The sequence below is a fragment of the Tamandua tetradactyla genome, chromosome 7 (assembly GCF_023851605.1).
Source record: "Tamandua tetradactyla isolate mTamTet1 chromosome 7, mTamTet1.pri, whole genome shotgun sequence".
NCBI classification, from domain to species: Eukaryota; Metazoa; Chordata; class Mammalia; order Pilosa; family Myrmecophagidae; genus Tamandua; species Tamandua tetradactyla.
Genome location: NC_135333.1, coordinates 79,002,052 through 79,014,571, shown reverse-complemented (window position 1 = coordinate 79,014,571; position 12,520 = coordinate 79,002,052). Strand labels below are relative to the sequence as shown.

At 36.8% G+C, this 12,520-nt stretch overlaps 1 long non-coding RNA gene across 1 annotated transcript in view; it reads right to left on the bottom strand.

Moving 5' to 3' along the window:
• LOC143689813 (uncharacterized) overlaps positions 1-12,046 on the bottom strand; it is a 176,996-nt gene extending 164,950 nt beyond the window's left edge. Inside the window, exon 1 of the long non-coding RNA XR_013178922.1 lies at positions 11,900-12,046. This is a non-coding gene — a long non-coding RNA (uncharacterized LOC143689813). The remainder of the gene's footprint in view (positions 1-11,899) is intronic.
• Positions 12,047-12,520: the final 474 nt, after the last annotated feature.

Here is a 12,520-nt window from a genome sequence, read left to right as displayed (position 1 = left end):
ATTAACTTTTGGTTACATAGAGATGGAATCCACCCATCCCAGGTGGGTCTTGATTAGTTTAATGGAATCCTTTAAAAGAGGAAATATTTTTTTGAAAGAACAGCAGGGCCACGAGAACCACAAGACCCATGCAGGCAGAGACCTTTGGAGATGGAGAAGGAAAACTCCCCTGGGAAAGCTTCATGAAACAAGAAGTCTGGAGAGAAAGCTAGCAGACATCACCATGTTCACAGTATGGCTTTCCAGTTGAGAGAGAAACCCTGGAATTCATTGGGCTTCTTGAACTAAAGTATCTTTCCCTGGATGCCTTAGATTGGATATTTCTATAGTCTTGCTTTAATTTGGACATTTTTATAGACTTGCTTTAATTGGAACATTTTCATGGCCTTAGAACTGCAAATTTGCAACTTAATAAATTCCCCATTTTTGAAAGCCATTCTGTTCCTGGTATATCACATTCCAGCAGCTAGCAAACTAGAACAGAAATCAAACCACAAATGTAAAAATTTCAACAATTCCCAAGCAGGATAAAAATTCATGGTGAAACTGTAGAACGCCAAAATAAAAGAGGAGATTGTAAAAACAGTCAGATACAAAAAAAAAAAAATACTCTAAAGGAGTAACATTTAGATTGATAGCTTTCATCCCAACAACATTAACAAAAGTGAGAAGGTAATAGAATGATAGTTTTAACATGCTGAAAGAAAAACTTTGTGCTATAATTCTATATTCATCAAAATACCTTTCATGCACAAGAAAAACATTTTTCAAAAAAAACCTGAGTTTTTGCCACTAGTATATCCACACTAAAATCAGTTCTGTAATATGCACCTCAGACAAGACAAAATCAATCTTAGTTGGAAAAATTGAGACACATGAACAAATGAGGGGCAAATAAAGTGTTATATAAGGATATAAAGCTAGAAGACCATTGACTATTTAAAAGAGTAAAAAAAAAAAAAAAGAATTAAAAGAAATAGGAAAAACTGCGTAAGAGTAGGGAGAGGAAAAATAGAGTAACAGTTTCTGTGGTCCCTGAAATATCACAGAAAGTTAAAAGTATTGACTAAACTTGGACTTTCATAAGTTAAAGATGTCTAGAATAATTTACAGAATATTAAAAATATAAACAGAATGTATAACTTCCTAACTTATAGAGAGAAAAATTAATGAAGATGCAAAAAGAAAAACTGAAAATTAGGTATAAATACAAATATATCCATAGTTGCATTAACTATAAATGAACTAAATGCTTCAGTAAAAAGACAAAGATTTTCAGATTGAATTTTAATGGATAATTTGATTGTATGATTTCATTTAAAAAACAGATCTAATATATGAGGATTCAGATAAGTTAAAAGTAAAAGAATGCAGGTGCATGGGTGGTTCAGTGGTGGAATTCTCATTTTCCATGTGGGAGACCCAGGTTTGGTTTTGGGACCATGCACCCCCCCCAAAAAAAAGTAAAAGAATGTAAAAACATATCATGCAAACTGTGCTGTCTTGAAAGGATTATGTGCCCTAGAAAAGCTATGTTTTAATCCTGACCCCATCATGTGGAAGAAGTCATTTCTCTTTTGTTAAAATTTTTTTTATTGTATATCATATACAAAGCAAAGAAAGAAAAAGCAATAGTTTTCAAAGTACTCTTCACCAAGTAGTTACAGGACAAATCCCAGAGTTTGTCATGGGAAGGCAGCCATTTCTTTTAATCCCTATTCAGTACTGTAGGCTAGAAACTTGATTAAATTATCTCCACAGAGATGTGACTCACGCAATTGTTGGTATTAACCTTGATCAGAGGGAGATTGACTCCACCCATTTCAGGTAGGCCTTGGTTAGTTTGCTGGAATCCTTTAAAAGAGGAAGAATTTTGGAAAAGCCTTGAGATTCTGAGAGAGCAGAGCCATGACAGAGCTACAAGAATCACAAAGTCTACCAGCCAGCAATCTTTGGAGATGAAGAAGGAGACTGTCCCTAGGAGAGCTTCATGGAACACAGAGCCTGGAGAGAAAGCTAGCACAGCAAGCAGGCTTTGCAGCAGGCAGAACTCTCCTTCTTCTTCTTCTTCTGGTTTGACTGCCTCCTCTGTGGAAAATCCCCAACCCCCTTCTCCTAACCTCCAGGAATGGGTGAAACTGCAAGTAGGCAACATAAGACACATTCCTGGGAAAGGGACCCCCTCCCTTAATGACTCATCTGCTTCTGTAACCCAGCTTCATGCCCTTCTTGACTTAAACCAGCCAATCATTTACCTTGTCTTTAACATGTCATCCTGTCTATAAAAACTGATGTTAACCTTTTGTTCAGGTCTCAGACTTTCAGAGGCTACTTGGCTGAGCCCTATGGCCATAGACAATAAAACCTAATTCCTGAAACTTTGGAGCTTGGCTCTTGTTGGTTCTGTTTCTGTGTAACATTCCAGGAGGCTTGAAGTCTTTGTCCTGTTTCACACAACACTAACAGATGTCACCATGTCCACCATGTGCCTTTCCAGCTGAGAGAGAAACCCTGAACTTCATTGGCCTCTCTTGAGTGACGGTAACCTCTTGTTGGTGCCTTAATTTGGACATTTTTATAGACTTGCTTTAATTTGGACATTTTCACAATCTTAGAACTGTAAACTAGCAACTTAATAAATTCCCCTTTTTCAAAGCCATTCCATTTCTGGCATATCACATTCTGGCAGCTAGCAAACAAGAACACAAACACTAACTAAAAGGAAACTAATGTAGTTATATTACTATTATACAAAATGGACTTTAAGGTCAAAAGAATTGCTTGAAATAAAGTAACACTGTAAGGACTAAGGGTATAGCTCAAATATATATATTTTCATATACAATTTAGTACCCACTTAAAAACATGCCCTCAAAATACATGACACAAGTTGATAAAACTACAAGGAGAAATGGACAGCTCTACAATCATAATGTGATACTTCAACAGTATTCTCATAATTAGTATTTAAAAAATCAGGCAAAAATTTCTAGTGCAATTAAACTGTGATGTAGAAAGAACAATATAGTCAAACAATTGCAGAATACACATTCTTTTCAAATGCACATGGAACATTTACAACATTGACTATATAATACACCAGAAAGAAAGTTTAAACAAATGTCAAAAGATTGACACATTCTCTGAATTCCATGCTCTAAAATCAGAAATTAAAGACAGAATAAACAACAACAAAACCAGAATAAAGAAAAAATGGGAGTAAATCCATAAGTTTAGTATTTAATAAACACACATCTATATAATCTTTGGGTCAAAGAGGTAATTGGAATGAAAATTTAGAACATTTAATTGAATAATGAAAGTCAGACATATCAAAACTTACAGGTTGCTGCTAAAAATGTATCTATAGGAAATTTGTACCTTAAATATCTATATCAGAAAATAAAAATGCTAAAAATTATTGTCAGGCTCTAAAAAAATTAGAATATCATTTAATAAATATAAAAGGTAGAAAATAAAATTCAAAACACATCCAAAAAAGTAGAAAGGAGGAAATTGTACAGAAGTCAGAAATCAATAAAATAAAACAAACACATATTAGAGAGGCTCAACCAAGGGAAATGCTGGTTCCTTAAAATGAGGAAAATTAGATACATCTGGTTAGACTAATGAAGAAAAAATTTTCAAGCCACGAGTTAACAGAAAATCCAAACGAATCTATAGCATTAATAAGAAATTTAGGTACATGTATTAGATACAAAATGATATATAAAGCTTATTTGCATTTCTATACTCTATGAACAAACAGGAAAATAAACTCAGAGAACGATACTACTTATAATACCATTAAAAATATTAAGCAGCCACTTATAAATCTAGCCAAGGATGTATAAAATTCTATATGTAAATTAAAATAAAAAATTATGAGATATATCATAGTATATATAAATCAACAGAGAGGCATTTGTGGTCATGAATTAGAACACTCAGTATATAAAGATGTCAGTTCTTAGGAGAGATCTACTACTGACCTGTAGATTCAATGTAACCCTAATTCTGATCCTTATAGTTTCATGTGTGTGTGCTTTGGAACTTAATGATTTAACACTAAAACATATAAAACAATGCAAAAAAGACAAGATTTTCTTGCTGCAGAAGTTCAAGATAAAGGAACCTGCCCTGATTTACATAAAGAATGGTTTTGTAGCTATTTTAATTATGAAACTGTATTGTTGATGCTGGAATAGACAAACATACCTGTGGAACTGAATATACAGACACCAGCAAATGGCACATGCACATATTGCCACTTCATATATGACAGAAGTTATATTGCAGATAAATGGAAGATGATAAACTTTCAATAAATGGTGATGAGTAAACTGGGCTCCTACCTTACACTATACAAAAAATAATTTCACCTACAAATTATGACCTCAAAGTAAAAGATAAAGTTAAAAATCTTTTTGAAATTAATAGGGAAATATTGTATTAATGTTGCCTAGAATGCACCACCCATAAAAAGAAAAAAATGTTTAAATTCAATTCAAAAGACACTCAAAGAGAGGGAAAAGACAAGTCATCAATTGAGAGAAATAGTCTTTATACATAACTCTAACAGAGGCTAGATTTTAGGATATATAAAGAATGTCTATGAATTAATTAGACAAAGACAATTCAATAGAAAAAATGGACAAAAAAACCTTGAGTAAACACTTCCAAAAGGACAAAATTCCAATGGCCAAAAACATATAAAAAGATGCTCACCAGAAGAAGAAAAAATGTTGAAATTTTTCTAGGGCCTTTTCTCATCTATTCTCTAGTTAGATGATCTCACCTATGTCAATGGCTTCAATTTCCACTTTTATGTAGATAACGTTTTTAGCTCAGAAATTTTCTTTAAACTCCATCCTTGCATATCTAGTTATGTACTTGACCCATCCACTTGTTTATCTCCAAATATCTTGGATATCTTCAAACTCAATATGTACAAATCCAAACTTGCAATCTTTCCCTTAAATCTGGCTTTCTTTCTGTATTTTTTTTTGCCAAGGATGGCACCACTATTCATCTCGTTAGTCAATTCAGAATCCTTGGAGTCATCTATTACCAATAGATAATAATATCAATACCTGATACTGAATTTTTTTAAAGCAAACTTTGTGCCTCTTGTCAATTATATCCTCTTCCTTTCCCACCTAGAAGTAATCATTGTATTGGCTGTTGCATTAACCATTATCTGACTTTTCTTTATAGCTTTGTCACTTATTTTCATATCATTACAAAATATAGATAATTTTTCCTGTTCTTGAGCTTTATATTAATTGAAGCATATGGTATGGCTTTTATGTGACATGTCATGCAACAATATTTGTAAATATCATCCATTTTGCTTTGTGTGATATAGTTCTTTAATGGTCAATGTTGTTTTGAAATTTGTTATATTAATATACCATCATTTATCCAGATATGATCATTTGAGTTGTTTCTAGTTTTGCTATTATGAATAATGCTGCTACAAACTTACAGATACATGTGTCCTTGTGTTAATTACAAAATATTCTTTGGAGTATATACCTAGGAGACAACTACTGACTTGGAAGAATATGCATATTTTCCATTTTACTAAGTAATTATAAGCTGTTTTCCAAAGTAATGGTAGTAACAAAACACTTCCACCAGCAGTATATGAGAGTTCCTGTTATTCCATATCTTTATCAATATTGGGTACCATTAGACTTTTTATATTTGCCAATTTTTTTTCTTTTCTTTCTTTTTTTTTTTTTGTGGGACCTAAGTTATAAAGAGGTAAGCTTGTGCAATAATGGGATACTCACATGGAAAAAGAATGAGATGTGATCCCACCATACAGTGTACACACACACACAAAAGAGGTAAGCCTGGGGTTGCCAGTGACCATCGTTTACCAAATAGGAAGAGAGTGCCTGAAAATAAACTCAATACCCAGAACAAGGAGAACAGAGAGATGGAGCGAAGACATCATTATCGATAATAACTTATACAATTACATGTTTTCTGAATTAAAAATTAACCTATTCTTAATATAGAAAATCATTTCATACAATCATCACTTGAAGAGATAACAATAAAATTATGCAGTCAAAATATGTAGAAAAATTAGAGATGTGTCAGACAATTAAAAATATTGTGGTTTTGAATTTTGTGACACTTGTCAGCTTTTTAAAATGGATAATCCTTATATTCTCATCTAAATAAATATTTATTTTCATATCTGACTTTATATATTTAATTTTGTACTTTTTCCTGAGGTACCCACAAATTGGATATGCTGCAGACCCTATGAAACCTGGACCTCAAAATGAATACTACAGACTAATCTCCCTAATGAGCATAGATGTGAAAATTCTCAACAAAATACTAGCAAATTGAATCCAACAACACATTAAAAGAATTATACACCATGACCAAGAGGGGTTTATACCAGGAATGCAAGGATGGTTCTACACAAGAAAATCAATTAATGTAATACAGCACATTAATAAATCGAAAGGGAAAAATCACATGATCATCTCAATTGATGCTGAAAATCAATTCAACAAAAATCAAAATTCTTTTCAGATAGAAACACTTCAAAAGGTAGGAAGCAATGGTAACTTCCTCAATATGATAAAAGGCATATATGCCAAACACATAGCCAGCATCCTACTCATGGAGAGAGAGACTGAAAACATTCTTCCTAAGATGAATTAAGAAGATGTCTTGTCAGGAACAAGACAAGGATGCCTCTGTTGTCACTATTATTCAACATTGTACTAGAAGTTCCAGCTAGAACAATCAGGTAGGAAAAAGAAATAAAAGTTATCCGAATTGGAAAGGAAGAAGTAAAACTTTCACAATTTGCAGATGACATGATACTATGCATGGAAAGTCCTGAGAAATCTACAACAAAGTTGCTTTAACTAATAAACAAAGTGGCAGGACTAAAACATGCAAAAATCAGTAGTGTTTCTATACACAAGCAATGACCTGGAAGGAGTCAGTTAAGGAAAAATTCCATTCAAAATAGTAACTAAAAGAATCAAGTACCTAGGAATGAAATATATAGGAATGTAAAGGACTTGTACACAGAAAACCACACAATATTGCTAAAAGAAATTAAAGATCTAGATAGGTGGAAAGACATTCCCTGCTCATGGATAGGAAGGTTAAATATAGTTAAGATGTCAATTATATCCAAACTGATCTACAGATTCAACACTGTACCAATCAAAATTCCAACAACATACTTTGAAGACTTGGAAAAGCTAGCTACCAAATTCAACTGGAGGGAAAAAAACAAAACCTGGACCTCCCTAGCTCTGTGACATTTCCCAAAAGCAACATCTGCAACTGTCAGTCTTCCCTAGAGTCATCGCTCTGGGAGAGCATATTAAGAGCCTCTCCATTGGAGCCCTTGCTATGTCAAAATGAACATATAAGAATGAGCCTTACAGTACGGGATTTCTATCCTCTGATAGAGCTGTGTATGTTGCTCTCTACCTCTCCTCTCATATGGAATTTTTCTTTTCTCACTTTTTCATTTGTGTGGTCCCACTCGCCATAATCTTCCACTCAGTAATAACTGATCCTGTGTTTCTGGCACTCACCACTTCCCCTTTCCTTTTTCTAAGATACCTCAAACCTCACTCCCAGTCACCTTTGGAACCACAGATGCCCCAACACTTCTCAGTCATCAACATGGTTCCATACTTCAACCCCCAAAGAAACAAGCTAGGTTTCCACATTCCCTTCCTCTGAAATACCTGCCTCTCTACTGACCACTGCCATGAGGGACACATATCATATTGCTATCCCTATCAAAGCTAGAAAGGGCAGAAAAATTCCATTTCTCCATTGGCTACCCTGAGAAAGAGAGAGGCAGGAAAACCCGCTCACCAAAATTTGGAGATGGGATTTCAAGAGTTTAGAGAATGAGAGATGTTCTCTGCAAATATAAAAAACTATTAAACAAAAACATGGCTTAATTATTTTAATTCAATTGCTATCTGGTTCAAATGGTTTACTGTGAGCCAACAGGAAACTTAACCACCATTCTGAACATTGTTCGTTGGGCAAATCGTGCTCTTGCTTTACAAATAACTGACTTAATAAATGATTGTTGGGATGCACACTGCCGGCACATTGAGTAAACTGTTTCTTTTCACTTTGTGAAGCTAACTCTCTTCCACTATTTCTATAATCGGAGCTGGTTGCTGGGGAAGCCCTCACAGTTTCACCTAGATGTCACTACGGCTAATTATTAAAATGAATCCAAGTACATGGTATTTACCATCCCTACACCACGATATTTCTCCTCAAACATACCAAGTAGCACCTTATAAGAATCACTTAATTTCTCTAAGCAGGTTTGGAAGCTGCAAGAACATCATTTCCTCTCCAATGTTAGTACGTCCAGGGATCACCTATTTTTTTCTATTTAAAGTAGCCTTAATCTGAGACTCAGTGGCTCAAAGAAGGTCCAGGCTTGGCCAGGAAGATCTTTCTGGCCCTGTAAGGACCTATCTTCATTCAAGTCTCCTAAAGCTGCCTTGACCCTCTCCAGTTCCTCATGGTCTATTAGTCTTAATTGAAGGAAGTAAATGTAAGCTTTATGTTAGTGCATAAGTGAGTGTCGCGCAAAGTGTGGTCCTCAGACAAGTGTTGGCTGCAAACTATTTGCTGCTCGTCTGTAACAAAATAAATACAAAAACTGAGAGTAAATACTTAAAAAAAACTTTATAGTCCTCTGACGCTACTGGGACATCCAAGCTCATCATCAGTGAACTTATTAAATAGGAAACACCCACTTTGGGTGTTACCAAACTCACACAGCAAGTAGCATGAGGTGTAAGCTATATACTGGTCATGTACAGAAAGACTATGTATTGGTCTGTAAGGAATCAGAAGTCCAAAAAAGAAAGTTTTTTAAAGCCAGTTCTTCATGATAGCAGGTTACAGAAGCTATCAAGAGTGAGCTAGGAATCAGATAAAGTATAATGGATTCAAGTAGGAATGACCCCAGGGTCCTACATGGAGACAGTCGAGTTTCTTGCAAACTCAAAATAATTTTCAACTTTGTCATGCCCCTGTACAAGTTAAGGTGTACTATGGCCTGGCTAGGATGACATTCCACTGGAAACTGCCTCTCCAGAGCCTGCAGAGCATTTTCCTTCTTTCCGGCAGAGCAGAAATAACTTGCCATGTGTACAGCACTGCTGTCCAAAAGAAAAGCCACACAGGGACATCTAGTGGCAATGGGAAATCACCAATCTGCTCCAAAAGAGTACAAGATTTTCCAACTCACAAGCTGCCTGGGTGTTTCAGATTTATTTATTGAGCTTTAACTTACACCCTAGCAAATTAGTCACTGCATTCGAAGGCAAGCAGAGGTCAGAGAAAACTGCAGAGCCTGAAATAGAGTTGGACACCCTGGCCACAAGAACCCACACCTGCACAAGATACTGTATAGGTAAATGAAGCAAAGAGTGAAGGCAGTAGGCAGATTCTTCAGGCCACTGTGCACAGGAGAGATACAAATAGAAGGACACCCTTATTTTATGGGCAATTACTTCAATACTCTGTTTCAAGTTGGCTATAAAACAAACCTGACCCATGAGAGGTAGGGCCTCAGACGTGAAGCTCCAAAATCAACCAAATACATTAAGTACAGCCCTCTAAACTTACTGATCTATAAATTAGCATCAGCAGAACTCTTAATCAGTTATTTGTGAGCCTCTCAGTAAGATGCCAAAGCCAAATCAAAGCTAGCCACCCAGACTGATGAAACAAAGCTCTTAGAAAGAGACAGGCTTTCCCTGGGCTTTGATGGTAGGACTGGAGCTGAAATAGATACATTTGCATCAGATTTTCATTGTCTAAAAATGACTCACAGGCAGACAGATGTGCAAATAAATTAAATTAGAACTAAATTAGCCAGTAAAAATCATGGTGGATTTTATTATGAGAAAAATATCAAAAGCCTACAAGCACTCATTTTAGCTGTTCCTATGGGTAGCAAGGTCAAATTTTATATACTGCAATTCATGCAGCAAAATGTAGCTTTAAAAAATTATCGGATGTATGCTGCTCTCAAAATCCTTCCTTCAACGCATCTACCACCCACCCCATTAATCACAGAAGAAAATTCTTAAAACTTACCTTTTCACACTCACTCAATCTCTACTTCCCAGCAAAAGTCCAATAGGAGGCCACCTCATATTGCAATTAGAACTATTTATTAGATGTTTTTCTCCTTAAAGTTCTCCTCAAAATGAAATTGGGCACAAGAGGAAGTTTAAACGGGGGTGGTGGGTTCTGCTCCTGGGATGCTATTTTCCTCTGTCTTCTGCTTCTCTGATTAAGCTGTAACTTGTTTCTCCTGGTCACTGGCCTTAGACTCTGCCCTCCCTAAATCTACTCTACGTCCACAGCTGGTAAAAGCCATGGTCTGCTGATACCAGCTAGTGCCTAATAATAATGCCCCCTTCCCACCTGTGGTAGGTTGAATGAGGCACTCCAACAAACACATGTTCTTAATCTCAATCCTGCGCGTGTGAACCCATTGTAAATAAGACTTTGAAGATGCTATTCTTAGTTAAAGTGTGGCGAACTGAAGCAGAATGGGCTTTCATCCAGATTACCGGAGGCCTTATAAAGAGGGAGAAGCCAGAAGCTAGAAGTCAGCAAAACTAGAAGAACAGAGAGAAGGGAGAGGACACTGCCATGCGACAGAAGGCAAAGATAAAAGCCATGGATTGCCAGCGGCCAGCACCAGAATGCTACAGAAATTTGGGGAGAAAGGAAACCTTGTTGTGTTGATTGGGAACTCTTAAACTCAAAATCATGATTCAATAAACTCTTGTGTGTAATTCAACCCACTGTGTAGTATTGGTGATAGCAGCTCAGGCAAAGTAAGACACCACCCCACCTCTAGCTCCTTCCTTTGTTCTCTACCTTTACTGTCCAATTCCAGCCCATTATAACTCAAATTTGCATGCGCTGCCTTGGCATCCATCTTGAGTGGCTAAACCACTTGCCTCAACACCAACCTTTGTCCTTGTTTATTAGCATAATCCCCGCAGAGCCCAAGCCTGCGTCTGCAGCTACCACCCATACCTCCCACACACCTCACCCAAAACACACAGGTGGTCCCAAACGATAAGTTCATCATTCCCAGCACCCTTCACCTTTTGCTGCATTTGCTTTAAACTAACCAGTCCTTGACTCCTGCAGAAAATCTACTAACCTCCACCCCTTGACCACATAAAGGTGGTCCCGTTCCTTCCGCCAGGAGCTTTCCACCTGCTGGCTGAGACACATGAACCGACTGCACTTCCTGTTAATCCCTCATGGCCCCCCACCCCCACCCCAATCCTCACCCCCAGCCCCGTCTCGGGGACCTGTGAGTAACACACTCTCTGTCCTTATGAATTTTGGCTTCAGATTTCCGTTGCATCACACCTGATGCCTACCAGTACCCACATTTAAAATCCAATTTACTCATTTGTAACACAGCCTCTGCTGCAGTCACCTCATCACTGCATGGGCTCCTATGATAGGCCCGCTGGTTCTCAGCTATCAGCTCTATTCTGCAGTCTGCCAGCAGAGAGTGGGAACTTCTGGAGACTGACCATGAAAGCGAAACAAGGAAGACATGGGGATCCTGTCCCTAGACCCTCCCTTCCAAACCATATTAGAGGGACATTACTACTCTCTGGCCACCTCCTATTCCACTGAGTCACCCTGTTAGATGGATTCTTCCCTCTCTATGAGAGCAGAGCTCATCTTTCATTGGACTCTCTCTTCTCTCAAAAGTCCTGAGGGTAGTTTCCTTCTGAGGACCCAGCAGCAGCCCAATCCTAGATCCATTGTCTCAGAAGACCCGCCTATTCCCACCAGAAGGGTCCCTTCGTCCCACCTTTCTTCAATGAGAAATCTCCCTATATCCCATCTACATTCTTTCCTCTTTGTGAGTTTCTGGGTTCTAGAAGGTAATGACTCTCCTCTTCCCTGGGGAATAAAGCTCAGGGCATAGCATTAATGACAGAAGACTGTGTGGTTTAAGAGACTAACTATATAATTTGTGAACATATTTCAAAATTATTATCTCCATTGTACATACACAATACACACAGAGCCTGATATACCAGGATATTGGCCTCATAAGGCAATATCTTAACCCCAAAATTAGAGAAAAACACCGACTTGGAAAGTAATATAAAGTTTCACTATGTATAAAAAATGCTAATCACAAGCACCAACTAAAAATACCTTGGGCTTATACAAAACCTTCCTCTATACAATACAAAATATTTTAAAATATTTTTATAATAGGCAGCACTAATTAATTAATTTAGGCAGCACTAATTAATTAATTTAGGTGTTGATAAACTCTATTTACAGGACTTGGAAGAATTTGCTCACCTCTACCCTCTATGTTTTACCTTTGTTATGTTAGAACATTTCAGACATAAATAAAAGTAGAGAGAAGAGTATAATAATTCTCCAGGTACCTATTCTCCAGCTTCATCTGTTACTA